The following is a 16,996-nucleotide window of genomic DNA, read 5'->3' on the forward strand; positions in this document are numbered from 1 at the left end:
TTTTAACGTTTTATAATGCGGTGGTTGTTGCCAAAGTCTGGCTTGGATTTAGTAGAGGGTGTTTCTCTAGGAAAGTATAAAAGAACAGGGTCTATAATAGCCTTCTCATAGTCAGAGCTCATCTCACAGGGTGCTTTACTTTCCTGCCCAGATGAGGTCACAACATTGGGCTCCAAATACCTCTCTTGAAGTTATTTCTCCAGATCAGCAAAATTCTGCGAAGAGCATCTCTGTGAGCAGAGGTATTGCATGGGTAAAAGAAAGGAACTCAGTTCAGTTTTCAGCAGCACTGGGAGACTGGGTGTGGCAAGTGTCAAGGCCTGGTTGGTGGAGTAGGACACCCTGGCTGAGACCTAGGGGATGGCCCACCAGAGTTCTCAGTTCAGTCACCACTCCTGGAGAGAAGTGCCCCACAGCCAGAGCTCAAAGCACCTAGGTTACTGGGATATGAAGTAAAGCATCTCTCTCTCTCTTTCTCTCACCCCCTCTCTCTCTCCATTGCCATGACCTTTAAGGAAACTCACATTCTGCAAGAGGCAGAGTGGGGGCTGAGGAAGAAATCCTGGGTGGTTAGAGGGAGCAAAATTTTGCCCCCTTTCTATGACTCATCCAGACACCAGAGTTGGTGGAAATCTGTCTACTGGTGGTTTGACACAAAGAAATTTTGCCTATTTGATACACTGACTTTTCTTTTTCTGATCCTAGTTTTAAAAAAACCTCCTCACAAATTTTAATAATTTTCAGACTTCCTACAATATTTGGGCAACATGTTAAGTTTTCAAAGTTTTTTTTTCAGGAAAGCTCTGGTTTAGATATTTACATTATTAATGATGAAAGCATCATATTAATTATAGGTACAACAAGAGAGAGGAATCAGGCCATCCTCCATGGGTAATTCTGCTAACCAGAGCTGTTACCTCTCTATAATATGGAACTGTCTTGGAATATTTCTTATTTTGAGGATGAGGTAAGGAAACATCCCATGAGTCAATGAAAATTGTTATAGTGGCTCAAGTTGGAATGAAATGTTGTTGGAAAATTGATTGTGACTTTCAGATGTAACAAAAAGAGTTCTGAAAGTTGGATGGATAATGGGTGGAGGGACTTCTTTCCCTATAACTGAATAAAAGGCACCTGAAAGAACAAAATCCATATGTCCCTTTAGAAATAATGAGATACATTGCATAGATATCTAAGGAAATATAGAAAGTTGTGGAGATTTAAAAGAAAGAATTGTAATTTCATATATAGTGATATTGATAGTTTAATTTTATTTCTGTGTTGTGAAGGCTGAATGTCCTTTCTTCCACTTTACCCCCCACTATTAGATTCAGTTTTCCTGAAAGTCTTTTCAAACAGCCAGTCTCCAATCTCACTGTACTAGGTACTGGTTTCAGCACCACGGATAGTAACCACATGACCCAGTCTCGCTCCAACACGTTTAACCATACAGTTCTAGCCAGTTAGAGAACTTTCTGCTTGCTTACTTTTTCTGGAGAGCGGAAAATGAATTAAATGGCTTGAATGTATAGCAAACCAGACTTTCTGATCTAGAATAAAAATTATCTTCAGTAAATAACACCTCCTCCTTCCCATATGTTGCTGTTAACTAAGCGTCCAGGAAATGTGTTAGGAGGAAGGGGAGTCAGTTAGGGGAAAGACAGGTGTGCTTGTGTTTTCTTTCTACAAATATAACATCTTTAAATGAAGAGAGAAATACTGTAAAAGTAGTAGAAATTAAGAAATATAATGGATAGAAATAAAATAGGTGTTCTTTTTAGTGCATTTTGAAATATGTGATAGCTTGCATGCATGCATGTTTGTCCTAGATTTTTGTGAGGAACGTGACAGGAAAGCAACTATCCATTTACTTCAACAGTTGATAGTGAAGACCTATATTTCCCCCTTCATTCATCAACTGTTCTTTGTCTCCTGTGTTCCTGGACTTCTACAACTATCACATTTTAAGTTCATCTTCTTGATGTTATCACAAGGGTAAAAAAAAATTTCCTGCCTACAAAATGGAAATTATATCCATTATTTAAGCCTGCTTAAATGTGTTTGTTTTATGAGAAAAGCAGAATTTTAAAAAGAAATATATTCTGAAAGTTTTTAAGTGAATGATAGTTGCAGAGATATACCAAAACAAAGAGATTTGAAGAGGATTGGTCTTAAAGAAGAAATGAAAGGTAAGACTAGAAGGGTCTGTATATCAATTGTTGAGAAATATCCATTTGGTATTGGCTTTCAGAATACTCAGATGGATAAATAGCAAATTGTGTCTGAAGACCCTTGTCATATCAATCAAATCCATTGGCATTTATGACTCCTTTCCTAATTTTTTCCCCTAAAGGTCCACAATGACTATTTTATCAGAAAAGGGTATTTTACGGATTGACTTAACTGCATACCTAATCTTCCTCAATATGACGTTTCAGAATTATGTAGTTTATTTTCTTTTAACTTCTTTAAAGGCAAATGATACAAATGATTCAATGGGTAATCATTTAAGTCTAAAATGGAATGGAATAGTGACTAATAGCAAAGATCATTGAGGCCTGGTTGATAGCTAAGTACTCTCTACACCAATTGGATAATACTATTATCTGCAATTTTTTTTTTGAAATTTGACATTAAATCAGTTGGTCTGTTCTTTATAGATTAAGTTTCATTGATACACAGCTTGGGGAAAAATAATGGAAATATGAAAAAACAAATGAAATAACTGGGCTTTACATTCAATGTAACACTCTCCTATCTTCTATAAAATGTATCGAAAAAATAAATAACATTATGTAACTAAGTCTTTTTTACTATCAAGAACAGATTCTGGGACCTCTTTTTGCCAAGAGAATTGGAATTTGGGGAGTAACATGTTTTATTTTAAACTTTAAATGAATCAATTCATTTTGATCTATCTGTTGGGGAAGCTCTTGAGGAGATGGTGGAAAAGGGATTAAAAAATTCACTTGATGTTAAAAGGCATGTTATTCGGAAGATGAAGCTCAAATTTTTCTAAGCAAGCCATAACAGTAAGTTTAGAAATTCATCCTTTCAATTGTTTGGCAACAACAATTTATATTTCTAGGTAAATTGTCCACATTAGAACTCAAAACTACACTTTACTTTTCAGTTAGCCTTGGAGGGAGGGGCTGCAACAGAAGGAAGAAAAAAAAAAAAAGAAGTTGGATTGGTGTCCTGATAGGACGAAAAGGAAGACAAAGGTTCCCGGATAGTTATGATGATAGAAATATTCCTGAAGTCTGCATTTGTCAGGAGACAGATTTATGACAATGTGAAAAAAAATCACTAAAATTTCCCCGCTTTTCTCCTTTAAAGGAGCCATTCCCTGTCCTGAAAGGCTATTATGAGCGAATTAATAAATTACACAGCAAATTATTAAATCCAGATAATTACAAGGAATAAGTAAGTAATCATTAGTTATCTCAGCTAATTACTGTGGGTCACAGCCAGCCGGAATGTGAAATCCTCCTCGGGAATTGAAATTAAGTTTGCACAGTGAGTCTCTCTGCTTGACATCCCCAGTCTGTAGGCACATGGCAGCTCCCTTGTGAGCCAGTCTTTCTATTTAACTTGGAGAGAATAGAAATAAAATTAAGTGGCGATGTGATAATAGGAAGCTGCTCAGAAAGCAAACTGTGGGTTTTATTCTACTTGGAGATGAAACGCTATATTTACACCAGTTTCCATTTTTTTTTGAAGTACCCTTGTTGAGACAGGCTTCCTGAATACTGACACTCACACACACACAGAGGCATCTGGTGTGACAGTCCGATTAGTAGCATATGAAGAAGGCTCAAGAAGAACAAACGTTTTGAGGTGTCTGTGTGTGTGTGCGTGTGTGTGTGTTTGGGGGCAGCAGTGAGAAAGAAAGAAAGAAAATGAAAATATTACTCTTTGCTTTCATCCCACACAGTGGAAAGGCTGTCGAAAAGTGCAGCCTCGTCTAATAATCTGTTTGTTTTGTTTGGGTAACAATATGCTTTCATCTTGCTACAGGAAAAACCAGCTTAGTGCAAATGTTGTCTCTCGTTGATCTTTGCCAGATGCTTCAAGAACTGATGTCACCTTTTTTCTTTTTTTCTTCCCCCCCCCCCCCGTATAGCATCACTTTCTGAAACCAGTCTCCACTACCCTTTTTTCCCTCCACTCCAACCCCACCCCTAGGCCTTCTCAAAGGGCAGAGAAGACAGTCAAGCCTGGTGCCTGTTGGAAAGTGGAAAACGTATCTTTGTGATAAAGTGTGTGTATCACAGGGCTGGGAAAGACTGGACATATGAAGAAAACTATTGTTAATATATTAAAATGAGGGGGGAAATCTAAGAGCTTTTTTTTTTTATCAATTGCAATTAGACGGACAGTCTTTCCACTCATTCCCTGCTCTAGTCTGGGATGATAATAAAAATTTAATGAAGCCTGGGACGAGCAGAGAGCTCTGTCTGGGGACTGTGGAATAGAATATTTTAACTGTACATTTATACCAACTGTCTGGCTTCAAAGACGTGACTGCTTTTAATCTCGAATTAGAAAACCACAGACTTGAAATTAAATATTAGATACCCTCGGATCCCCTTCCTTTCTGAAATATTGTCACGACTCTGTTTTCCTCCATTGGCCTATAACACACATATCTTAGGTCTCCAATTACATTTCCGTGAATAATAGATGGCTTTGATAGGGTGCAGAATTCTGGTGCTTTTGTTGTTGTTGTTGTTTTTTAATAGAGTTAATGCAATATTAATTGGCTGTAGACGTTATAAGAATGCACAGCCCCCTGTTCAGGAACAAATCGATGAGATAGGGATGTGAGAGAGAGGGAAGGCGAAGGCTTTCCCCAGCCTAGGTCACTTCTTTGTGGAGGGGACCTTCTTAGAGCTTTGGGTAAGTGAAGGGGCGCCTTGAGTTCCACGACCCTGGCTGCTCGGGCTCGGCAGCCTGGAGCGAGGACCTACCGGTGAGGGCAGAGGTAGCGAAAGGGAACTGTGCGTGTGAGAACCGGGGCGCGGGAACAGTGATCACCGACCGAGAGACTTTCCTCTCGTGATTGCCTGACCGGCTCTGGCGGTGCAGAGGAATCAAGATCTTTGCACCCACCAGCTGGCTTACCATCACTTACACCCGCCGGCCTTGGGTTGCCTGCCAGCCCCAATTCCCCTCTCCTCCAGTTCCGGGTGCACGTTGATGAGAAACTGATTGGGAGGGGGTGACTGTTACAGTCCACAGCTTTAGGGGGTGGGGAGCAGAGCCGCCCTCTGCGCCGGACGAGCTTGCCCTGGCCCCGCGTGGCCCCTAGAGCCTGCGGGAAGCAGGCGCCTTGCCGGGCGCGCAGCCAGGAACCTGCGAGAACGAGAGGCCCGGGCGCCTCGCCCCCTTGCATTTTACTAATCACTTCTATTTAAATTCTAGCGCGGTCCGCCGCTCTCTCTCCGGGAAAGCTCTGGAGAACTGGACCCATCAATTATTCTGAAAAAATCCCAGACTACGTGAGGCTTCCAGCCTGCGGGAGGGAGGCGGCGGGAGGTGGTGGAGAACCTAGCCCCTACCCCTCTCCCCTCCTCTCCGCCCTCCCCAGCGCGGAGCCCTCGGTGTACACTTAACTTCAGGTTCGGGGCCCAAGGGAGTGCTTGCGCCTTCTGAGGATTTGAGCTTTGTGGGCCGGGAGGAGAGGTGGTGGGATGAGGCTGGCACCTGGCCTCGCTTTTCCTTCCACCCGCGTGGGAAGGTTTCAGTCCTGTGCAGCCGGATCAGATGTGTCACTGTTTGCCGGGCTGCTACCCCCTTTAGCACCGACCCCGCCGCTCACTGTCTGCCGGGTCCCTAATGCGGGCCGAGGGGTGGAGGGCTGCTGGGCGCGGAGCAGTCTCTGCTCAGCCTTCTTTTACTCCACAGCTCTGCAAGGCTGAGACCTTGGGGACATTCTACTTCAGAAGCTTTTTCGGAACCTCGATTTAAAGTTCTCTAACACTCACCCCTGCTCTCCCAGCGATTCAGGCTCCAGGATGCCCCGAGGCCGAGCAGCTAGCCGAGCGCGCAGCTGGACGCGCAAAAGGAACGCATTCGCTCTAAAGTAGGCAGGCGGGTGAGCCTGGCTAGTAATTACTGCCCCCGCCCAGCCTCACCACCCCCCGCCCCAGCACTGGGTCTGCAGCCATTACTCCAGCTGTCACTCGGAGGAAAGCAAGAGCCCTCCCCCATCCCCTGACTTTGCAGTAGCCAACGGAAGGTTGCGCCCCCTAACCCTCCCCTAGGGTCTGAGTCGTGGTTCTTCAAATTTTGTTATAATTTTTCATAAACACATTAGTTCCTCTTTCCCCATAACCCTCCCATTTTCTGGACCTTGGGAGCACATTCAAAGTCTTATGTGTGTCTATTGGTGAGTTTTTTGTTGTCGTTGTTGTTCTTGTTGTTTTTGATGGGCGGGTTCTCTTTTAGCTTCCAGGTTTCCCTAAATAATTTGAGGCTACAAGAAAATGAGAAGTATGCGTCCAATATTTTTGAAAGAAGCCAACTGGCTTCTGGAATACTTGTAAGATGCCAAAGTCGTCCTGTTAATCGGTAGGATTTGGTTTAAAACAATCGAACAAGTAATTGATGGGTTTGTAAGTGATTGGAAGACATAAATCAACACCCTCTGCACAAGTGGCTCGGACAGTGACTGCATTTTCAGAAGGCCTGTGTGACTCAGAGGTTGGTGGACTCACCAGGAGATGGAGGGTTAATACACACAGGGCCAGAGTGTCCGACTTTCCCAGTGGGCCCCCAGGGCTTTGCTAAATGGCAGTCTGCCTCTTTGTGCATTTTGGTTAAAAGAGGTGGAGGCTCCCTGATTTCTGGGGACCGAGCAGGCCCTTGGCTTGGGGAGTTCTTGGCCTGGTTGTGTAAGGTGTTGGAGGTGAAGGTGGCAGAAGGCGGTAATCCTGTGTGTGGGGGGCAGTCACCTTATGCTCCAAATTCAACAGCAGTCCAGGGCCCACATAGGTAAGGGAAGATTTCACAGGAAGGTCCTTGACCCTTGCCCGGAATAGTCATCTTTTCTGCTCCAATCCTAGGTGAACCAAATCACTTTGCAGCGCGGGGGAGGCACACCTCTGGCCAGAGTACACCGAGCCTCCTCAGGCTTGGCCTGAAGCCACAGACTGGAAGAGAATTGGAGATCCCCTACTGCAACGCGGGCATTTTCCTCACTGCTTGTCATCCAGTAACACACATGTAGCTGGACGTTCACACACCAACACACAGGTTCACTCAGAGCCATTCCCTGGGGCCTGCATGCCTTGGTGAAACTTTTCAAACTCACTCAAAATCTCTCCTTCTTAGTCTATCCAAGACACGCGATTCACCTGGGAAGATGCTCCAACCTCCGTGCGTGCCTCTTCTTGGTGCACCGACAGGCTCTGACCTTCTGTTTGCCACAGGTGTACTTCCTACCCATCCTGCCTTTACACGGAGCTCAAACATGGTGTCTTTGGGGCAGCTCCTCTGGCTCCAAGAGGGAAGCGGTCTGTGACTCCCCGGATGGGCGTGAGGACAGGGCCTGTGTCTGGGCTCAGCGGGGGTGAGGAACCAGAATTAGATGGAGGATTCAGTGCTTCAGGCTCTGGGCTCTCCCGGACTTCAGCGTGGCTTGCGGAGAGCGCGGCCTGGCTCACCGGTTGTAAATGTCATTTTGGCACCATCTTCAAGGTTCTAATTAACAATGCCACTCACGTCTTCACCTGGAGCCAGAATGAGGGCAACCGCTTTCTCCTCTTTCTCCAGAGTCTTTGGTTTTTGGGGTGGGATTAGGGGTGGGTGGTGAGTGGGGAAGAGGACCCAGACCCTGGATGCCCAGCTAGGATTTCTGATTCCTTTTGAGAGGAAAGTCGTTTCTGAGGACGTGGAGTTCACGTCCCTAAATTAAGTCTCTAACTTCCGCGAAATGGTCCTAAATGGGTTAGATAAGAATCAGTTGGCAACTTGCACTTTTGTTTCATCAACTTTTCACTTTGGAGCCCTGAGAGCTTTTAATTACAGTATTGTCAGAGGGGGCCCATTCTTCCATTTCCTAAATCATTTCATTGATTTCTTTCCCCCTCATGCTGCTTTCTTTTTCAGTAAGACTTATTTTTATCCCCCCTGGGATTCACTCAGAGTTTGGAAGGTGAACAAAGAAAAAGAGGGAGTATGGGGGGAGATGGGTGGTTAATAGGAGATGATCTCTACTCTTCCCCGGGGAGAGGAAGACATGCAGAGTGATCACATCTGCCGTCTCCTTATCTTAGATAGTGTAGATGCCCAAAAGAGAAAAGAGAGCTATAATAAAATAGAAAGGGCACATCACAGGGAACCAGAGCGGCCCCATTTGGTCAGGTATCCTCTATGTGTCCCCAGGAGGAGTGGAAGTACCTGCATAGCTGGGAATTAATCTTGAGAATATGAGTTCATTCACTGTAAATAAAAGCACAAAATTCCCTAAAGGTGACGTGATTTATCCTCTCTGGGCAGAAGGAAAAATTGGAAGAAGAAGCAAATCCAGCTCTCTAAGCTGGAATGTGTCAAACATCGCTTGGCATTCTGAAAAGCTCAGCCACTTTTCCCTCTCCCAACCCAGTGAGATCAGAATTCTGCAGTTTTGTGATTAATTTTGCTATTCACATAATTCTAAGTTTTATTTTTCCAAGTTAGTTTTTACCATCCAATTCTGCCATCACACAGAGCATCCAACAGCCAGTGGAAAACAGAGGGGAGCTGGATGTTGCCGTCAGATGAAATGGAAGCTGAGTCTGCTCTTGCTCCCATTGCTGCAGAATCTTACACTGGTGGGTAGAAGAAATGTCCAGATGTTTCCCGCATGTCCTGTGAGCCCTAGAAGTGTGTGTGATTGGGGAGGAGGGTTAGAGGGAAGAGTAAACAGATTAGTGGAAGATGAGAGCAATCGTATTTATTGTACCCCAATTTAAAACTACTTCATAACTCAGTAATGATGGTAAGAAGCATCTTACTCTCCACCATTTAACTCCTGGCTATTAGGTATCAGTTACTGCAAGATAAAATGATTTAATCAGTCTAGGAGAAATCTCTTTAATGCTCAACCCCTCACCCTTCCATTTTCCTCTCCCCTGTGCTCTTCTCATTACTCTTAGCTCTCAGATGGCTTGGATGAGGAAATCTTAGAAGCTGGTGTCACTGGTAGAAATAGCTCCCTTATTGAGGCAGGATTTCTGTATTAACTTTAACACTGCCCACGAATTGCTTATGAAAAACCGACCCCCTCCCCCCAAATCCATATTTATATTGTGTGTGTAAGGCAGGGAAAACTGCCCTGAGATGCAGTAATGCTTGAATTTCCTGCAGCAGAAAGGCTGAGGTTTTGTTTGTTTGTAATTCATAATAAACAGGTCATTGACAAGCTAGAGTCTGCTGGGTTTTCAGGTTATGCAAATTCACTCTTACGCAAACTCTTTCCCCTTTTTCAGGAAAGGATGTTATCTCTGAAACTGCAGCCAGAAATAGCTCTAAGCAATCCCAGCGTTAAACATGGCAATCACCCCAGCTGATGCCAAGTAGACGTGATAAAGCAGAAACTGGACACAGGTAACACAGTCTTAGGGTAACTCCTCTTCCAAGCTTCCCATGAGCCACCAGAGCAGGAATAGGCTGGAAGGAAATCAACTTGAAGAATCAGTCCCCAAACCCTTTTATGCACTCTGATGGCTTGAGACTTAACTCTTAAAATGTGGAAAGCACAGAAGAAAAAGAAAGAAAGAAAGAAAAAGCAAAGCTACGGATGTCTCCTCCACTTTAAATTAGGTAGGTATTAGAGTTCCTCCAGTCTTTCCTTTCTGAACTCCTGCTCTCACATTCTTTTCCACTCCCCTTCTTCCCGCCTCACCATTACTGTCATCATTTTCCACCTTCTCCCCCTCTTCACTTTCCTCTCCCAATCCCTTCCTCTTCGCAGCACTGAATTGTGTGCAAAGCTAGGAATGAGAGCTCAAGCAATTTCACAGTGAAAGGATTCTAAAAATTGATCAATAGAGCGTAGATCCCAGTAAAGTTGACGGTGTCTTTGAAGATGATGCGGGAATGTGTGTTTAGGGAGCATATAACGCAGATTTGGGTCCCAGTGAAGGAGGAAGTTGTGGCTGTTCTGGGTATCTCGGTGGGTGTGAGGTGCAGGTCTAGGGAGATGAGCCTGGATGCTCTTCTTTTGTGAACCTCTTTAACCACGTGGAGGAGATGCCAAGGACGTCTTTTACTCTTTCGGTTGAAGAAGAAGCACACATTGACTCTAGAAGCTATCATATTTACTACCTAAACACATTGACTTTTAGATGGAAATGCCATCAGTTGTCTCTGCCCAGTTCTGTTGCAGATCTATTAATCATATCCACAAGGATTGCCAAAATGGCAGGGCTCTCTTCGCTTTTCAGTTTATACAGAACAGAATCATTTACATAAAGTCCTTAAGGCAAATAACTGTTGGGGCTCTAATTTATATCTGATCGAAAATTAGCCGTCATTATGCGCTCCATTAGCAGCGTCTTTAATGTGCTTCTAAGCACCATTTGTCAAGCGGCTTGTTAATATCTTTCAAGTCTTTAAAGTTGAGAGCTCATTAAAGAGTGCGCTCTGTTATTGATGTAATTTAGATGAGTTTGGAAGAGCAAGTACACCATGCCTTGAATGGGCAACCTCCAGAAGCCGGGGCAAGGGGGCATATGGTGGCCAAGTTCGCTATTAATGATTTCCCAGAAGCCTTCATGCTTCCTTGATGGAAGATTTCCGGATCCTGTAAAGGTGTTTTTGAAGCCTCCACACCCACCCCCGGCTCCTTGACCTAGGTGTAAGTCATTCATTTCTCTGGGAAGGAGTATGTTTGTCTTCAATGTTTCTTTTTTTTTTTCTCATTATGCACTGAACCTTATGAGGTTTGGGATGGGGATTATGAAAAAAATGGGCTCTAATCTAAAATCCTTTATAAGAGAATTTGCCAGTTTTCTTTTCTTTTATTTCTTCATACCTCCATCCCTCACTTAGTGCCTAGTTGTTTATAAATATCCATTAAGAAAACCATAGGCCTAAAGACAGAGCTACTGCCCCTGAACCTATTTTGACAGAGGTATAGTAAACCCGCTTAATTATGTACATATTATTACATTATCTATCAACCACACCATCAGAAGAGCATAGAGGCCAATAAATTACCTCAGTTATTTATCTGAAAATCTATATATTTTGTCATTTTTTTTCTGGAGTAGATTATGTTAGTGTAACACAATAAAGAAAAACATTAGTACAGCCGGAAAATTGCAAGTGAGTGCAACGATAATTCCACTAGAAGGAATAAATAACAGAAAACTGCATTTTGTCCTGAATTTTCTGGTAGGTTAGATCAGCCTCCTTTGGATTCAAGTACTGAGTGTATCTGTGAACCTTGCTATCAGGGGTCTGTAAGATATTGCACCCCAGTCTAAATCTCACATTAAAAGAAAAGCATTCCAACCACCATGATTTTTTAACCCCACTTCTTATCACTACTCTAAATTCACTTCCCCTCCTGAGACCTTCTGGGAACTCAGATGAATGCAAGATAATGAAAGACATTAGGCATTTTATTCTCTCCTCCAATTTTCCAAGGTTCTTTCAACCTTAGCTTGTGTGTGAAGATAGCTCTACTTTTATCAGATTAAGTAAAAAATAAAACCAAGAGTTTAGGAACTGGACCCAGATGGGGTTGGTTCAAATACCTCAAAGTCTTTTTAGAGAAGACCCATCTCCCCCCTTTACCTCCTCTTCCAAGAATAATCTTGTTTTCATCATTTGTTAAACAGTTTATTCTTACACTCCACACCTTAAAAGAGTTCATCACGTACACACGGAGAAAGAGAAGGGAGAAAGATATAATAGGATCAATCTAAGGACATATTGAGGTCATATAACAGCACAAATATTCTCAAGTGCTCTGTGTAATGTGCAGTGGGGATTTTGGGCAGTTTTATTGTGTGGTAGGATCCTCATCTCCGTTGTTTTTTACAGGATTCCTTCAGGCTAAAGTAATAAAGCGAGTAATTAGAATGCTAAAGACAGATGTAAATAACAGGAATGAGACAGCGGTGACAGATGAGCGGCTGGGTCAGGAAAGAGCCCAGTTGGTGTAAATGACACCGCTTCCTCGCTCCCGATCCCCTCCCCCACCCCATTCCCTTTTTCTCTTTCGGCCTCGCTGTCCTCCCAGCCGTGGCCTTAGGCGACCGACCGGGGACACACCGGTCAAATTGCACTCGGGAGGCGCAGCGCGGCTGCTGGGTTACGGCCGCGCGGGGGGCGTCTCGCGCCTCGGGAGCCACAGGCTCACCCACCGATCGGCCGCGAGGCGGGCGCCAGTCGGGTACCAGGGCCTTCCCGGGGTCCCTCCCTGGCCGCCAGGACTGGCAGGTCGCGCAGCCCGCGCCTCCCTGCAGCGCCCCCGCCTGCGCCCAGCCGGGGACCTCGGGCGCGGTGGCTGAGCGCCGCAGCCGCTTCGTTCCTCCCACCGGGCCCGCTGCCCTCGAGCCTTTGTCCCCTTTTCTCCCAAACCTGAGCGAAGAGGCCCGGGAGGTGCCTTCACCGCCCACTTTGGCGGAGGAAGCCAGGCCCGCCCAGGCGTCTAGCTGGCCATAGGGCTGCGGCCCGATACCCTGGAAGCGGCCCAACTGCGCGCCGGGGTCTCCAAGGCCCTTTTCCTCCGGTGACTCCCACCCTGGAAGTGCATTATAGGGCTTCCTTGGATTCCCAAGGCCACCCCTGGCAGAAGCCAGCCCTTCCTGATGTAAATGTTCAAATTACTCCACGAAGAACCGGAGAAAAGCAACTCACCTTGCCTTTTGATTAAGAGGATGTAGCAGCAGTTTGCCTTTCCCACCCCTGACCTGTCAACAGCGAGACGCGTAGGAGAGCAAATACAGTAATTAGTAAGTGAATGCATTTCATTCCTTCGCAATAATTTAAATAGACCGAAGCAGCCTGGTCCCAGCTTGTTATATGGAAGTTTAAAAATGTAAATCCTACTTAACCACTATCTTTGGCGTTAAAGAAGGAAGAATAATCAGATCTCATCCAAATCTCATTAACAGGTCGTTTAGTCACTGAAACCTCACAGATAACTTTCGGGATCTGCTTTACAGAAAGACCTCTTATTCATTCTTAGAGGAGGCTTAGCCCTAAAATTAGGGCCTATGCGGGTATGAAGATTCATTTTAAGGAAAATGACAATTCTAGGGACACTGCTGCCCTTTGGAGTGGCATTGGTTAAGAGTAGACATAAGTGAGCATTCATCCTCACCTTCCTGTTTAGCTTTAGAGCGTTAAATGCCATCAGTATTCTTCAGATCACACACACACACACACACACACACACACACATCAAACAAACAAAAAACTCCTGAGTCAGCCAAATTAGCCAGGAGGCAGCTCCAATCTCCCTTGGTAATGTTGGTACTGGGGTAGGTTAGCAGGTGCGTATGAAACACAGTGACATATATGTCAGCTGTCCCCTGTTCCTTCCCAGATTGTTAACATTAGTTATGCCTATCAGCAGACTAAGGTGACCATTCTTCCAGATTTTTAAAGGAAGCTTGTAAATGGTCGGGCAAAATGAGAAATGTATATTTATTAATTTGGGTTTTAATTTTTAATACCTGATCAATAAATATATTTTCATCATTTGTATCAATAAATGCAATGGATGCATTTCTGAACCTGATTCCTGCCTGATTCAAACTGATTATTATTTTGTTTTGAGTTAACATTTTATTTTTAAACTACTATCTCTTCCTTAAAAAAGAAAACACCGAGGAATGTCTGCGAACTATTGATGAAGCTGGTGATGATGAGCGCTATCCCTCTTAGGCTCTTAGGTCAAATCTAGAGGGCAAATTTTTGGAGGCTTTTGTTAAGTCTATACTTGATGAAAGTGAGTATTTCAGTTAGGCATGACTAAAGAATGAGAGCTCCTTCCCAGATGAAAAGTTTATCAACATTGGTGGGTATTGATGAGGGATCACCATAAATTTGTGGAAAATTGGTAGCCTGCTTTGCATGATATATATTTTTCTTTCTTTAGTAACTGGAAGTCTGATCAATTTTTTAAAGTCTGACCTTGGAAAACTGAATTGGGTCGAAAACTAATGCTCATGAAGAAACATATGGGACTAATGGATAAATTCCCTCTGTTTATGTGTAGCCTCAGGACCTAAAACCTAGGTCTGATCTGAAATCTTGATCTAGTCCTCTGATAGCAACCTTCACTTATGCTCCCAGCTTCATATATTCCGACTAAGAATCAGGCTGGTGCTAGAAGGTGGTAGGTTATCATGTAAATATGTGATGTAACCACATTCTGGGTGTGGATTTCTTATTGCTAAGGTAGCTATGCAACTGGAAATGAGGAGAAGCAGAAGGAATGGTGGGAAAGAGCTAGAGGTCATGGGGGCTTGGATCACTTTTGTAAGAGGTGAGAATTACTTTTGGGTTTCCTTTTATTTCATGAAGGACCTTTACTGTGTGCAGAAATATTTTCTGTTATAGAAATTTCCAGTGTTAGGTTGTGACTCATTAGTGGGTAATGAACTTAATTTAGTGGAATTTGACCAGCATAAAGAAAAATTTAAGAGAATGAAATAGCATAGAAACAATCAATTGGATCTCATTTTGTGAGATCAAGCTTTGTTTCATGAAACTTGTTTTACTTTTATTTATATCTGTATGTTTATACTGTGCCATAGTGTAAAATGTGTATTTTTCAATTTTTTTATTTTTAAAAACTTTGATTGAAGTATAGTCGATTTACAGTGTTAATTTCTACTGAACAGCAAAGTGACTCAGTGAAATGTATTTCTTATTGTGTGTTTTAGTCAAAAACATTTGACAACCATTGTTGTAGGGTCTACATCCTGTCCTGCCTTCTCTGAGAACTCTTTCTGGGTTACACCAGCCCCTAATGATTCATCAGTCCCTTTGCCTTTTATCACTTATTTGTGCCACATATTTGATGCCTTTCTAATGCTTTCTTGTATTAAACTTCTCATGTGTACCTGTCTGTTCTGTGTAATTGAATTTAAACTTCTTCAGAGTTGTGAATGTTAGGCTTCTTGGTATATTTAATTCTTGGTCTCTAAGGTAACACTGTACACATGATGACTAATCAGCAAACAAGTCAGATCTCAGCTCATATGTCATTTTTCAGGGATGCATTTGTCTTTTCTTTTCTTTTTTTTTAGTTCTGCTATATTTGTTAATGGCTCTTGAAGTATTTGATTCTTGGTTAAAGGTAGAAGATATCCACATTGGTATAAAGGGAGTAGTTATTTTCAGAAGTCTTTTTATAAATCACCCTTCTTGAGAAGTTCTCCTTTTCGAGATTTATCCAGGTTTTCAAGAAACTGCTCAAAAACTTCTACAAAAGGAGCTAGACTGGTCTTCTTAAAATCTCTGGTTCTATGTTTGATATCAGTTTCAGCCCCATTCTCTTTTTCTTCTTCATTAGTGGAATTAGCATCCAATTCATGGCAAATGGAACTTACGATTGGGACAGTAAATGGATCAAACTGATCCACTTTCTGTAAATCAATAGACACAGAAATGCAACCTGTTTTAGGATGAACACTAAAAGGGCTCTTCAGTAAAGGATTGATTCCTTTGCTAACATTGATATCCAGTTGTGGAAAACAGTACTGGAGCATGATCTCCCACTCAAGCCAGGGTCATTTTTGCTGTTATTCTGATACCTGCTGGCTGCTTTCTTCAAATGCCCCCAATGCTGAAGTGAATTGTGATGCTTTTGGAAGCTTTGTTGAAGTTCATCATGCATTGTTTCAGGAACAAGGGTTAAAATCTTATCCCAGCTTTCTTTATTCTCAAGAATATGTTAATCAACCAAAGCATATTCTTCAAAGTATTTTTCATTATGTTTATAGATTTTCTGACAAAAGGGTGAATTTTTGTTACTTAGATGAACTTTCTTTTTAACGTCCTGACCACCCTTTACAAGATTCAAATATTCAAATATCCCAGAACGTACTGCAGAGGACAGTTTTCTAACTGATTCATCACAGACACAAAAATGAACATCTCTCCTTCCAGAATATACCCAGAGATGATGTTTAAATCCAAAGTCCTCCTTCAATGCTTGGTTGATGATGTGTGTGGCCATCGTCATGAGGGTCCAGCACTTAGAACACATGTCTGCACAACTACAATGTCTCCTCACATCGTCATAGTCTGTCATGTCAATGTCAAACACCAGTTCTTTTTCCTGAGCCCGGAAAGCTCCCAGATGCACTGTACCGTGTTGATTTGGTCTGTGGGACTATACTAAGCCTATATCAATCTTGTATGGATTCATTTTCTGCATCTCCTTTTCCAGATCACTCTGGTTGTTGAAGGATTGGTAATGAATGTAAATATCACCTTTCAATGTGAATGAAAACTCATGATGTTGAAAGTAATTCTTTACCACCCTGCCATAGTTGAGCCAGTGATAGTACTGGGCTTAGGGAAAGAGCTTCTGGTAATAAAGTTTAAGCAGCTCAGGCAGCTGGGTGAGGTAAAATGCCTTCATGGAGCACGGAACTCAACTCAGGGAGGGATGCATTTCTTAAACCTGTTCCCTGCCTCTGCTCTAAGCTAGATCATGTCCCTATTACTGGCTCTCATAGCACTTTATTTATTTATTTTTCATTTTATTTATTTATTTAACATCTTTATTGGAGTATAATTGCTTTACAATGGTGTGTAAGTTTCTGCTTTATTCTCCTGGCACTTTGTAATGTCTTCGTAACAAGTACTGGAGTTTGAATATAAGTATTTGAGTGACTAGGTAAACTGTTTCCTCCATGAAAGAGTCAACTTCCTCAAAGTGGACAAGGTCTGTCGAGCTCACTTGTACCGAGCACAGTACTTGGCACATGATGGGCACTCAATAAATATTTGTTGACTGACTGATTGATTGACGGGC

General features: G+C 43.0%; 1 long non-coding RNA gene and 1 pseudogene across 2 annotated transcripts in view; one reads left to right on the plus strand and one right to left on the minus strand.

Moving 5' to 3' along the window:
- The window catches only part of LOC125964180 (uncharacterized), a 672,498-nt gene that overhangs the window by 308,634 nt on the left and 346,868 nt on the right, over positions 1-16,996 (plus strand). The window lies entirely within an intron of this gene.
- Positions 15,351-16,600, minus strand: LOC101269507 (DNA primase small subunit-like; annotated as a pseudogene).

This window comes from Orcinus orca, chromosome 4 (genome assembly GCF_937001465.1).
Source record: "Orcinus orca chromosome 4, mOrcOrc1.1, whole genome shotgun sequence".
NCBI classification, from domain to species: Eukaryota; Metazoa; Chordata; class Mammalia; order Artiodactyla; family Delphinidae; genus Orcinus; species Orcinus orca.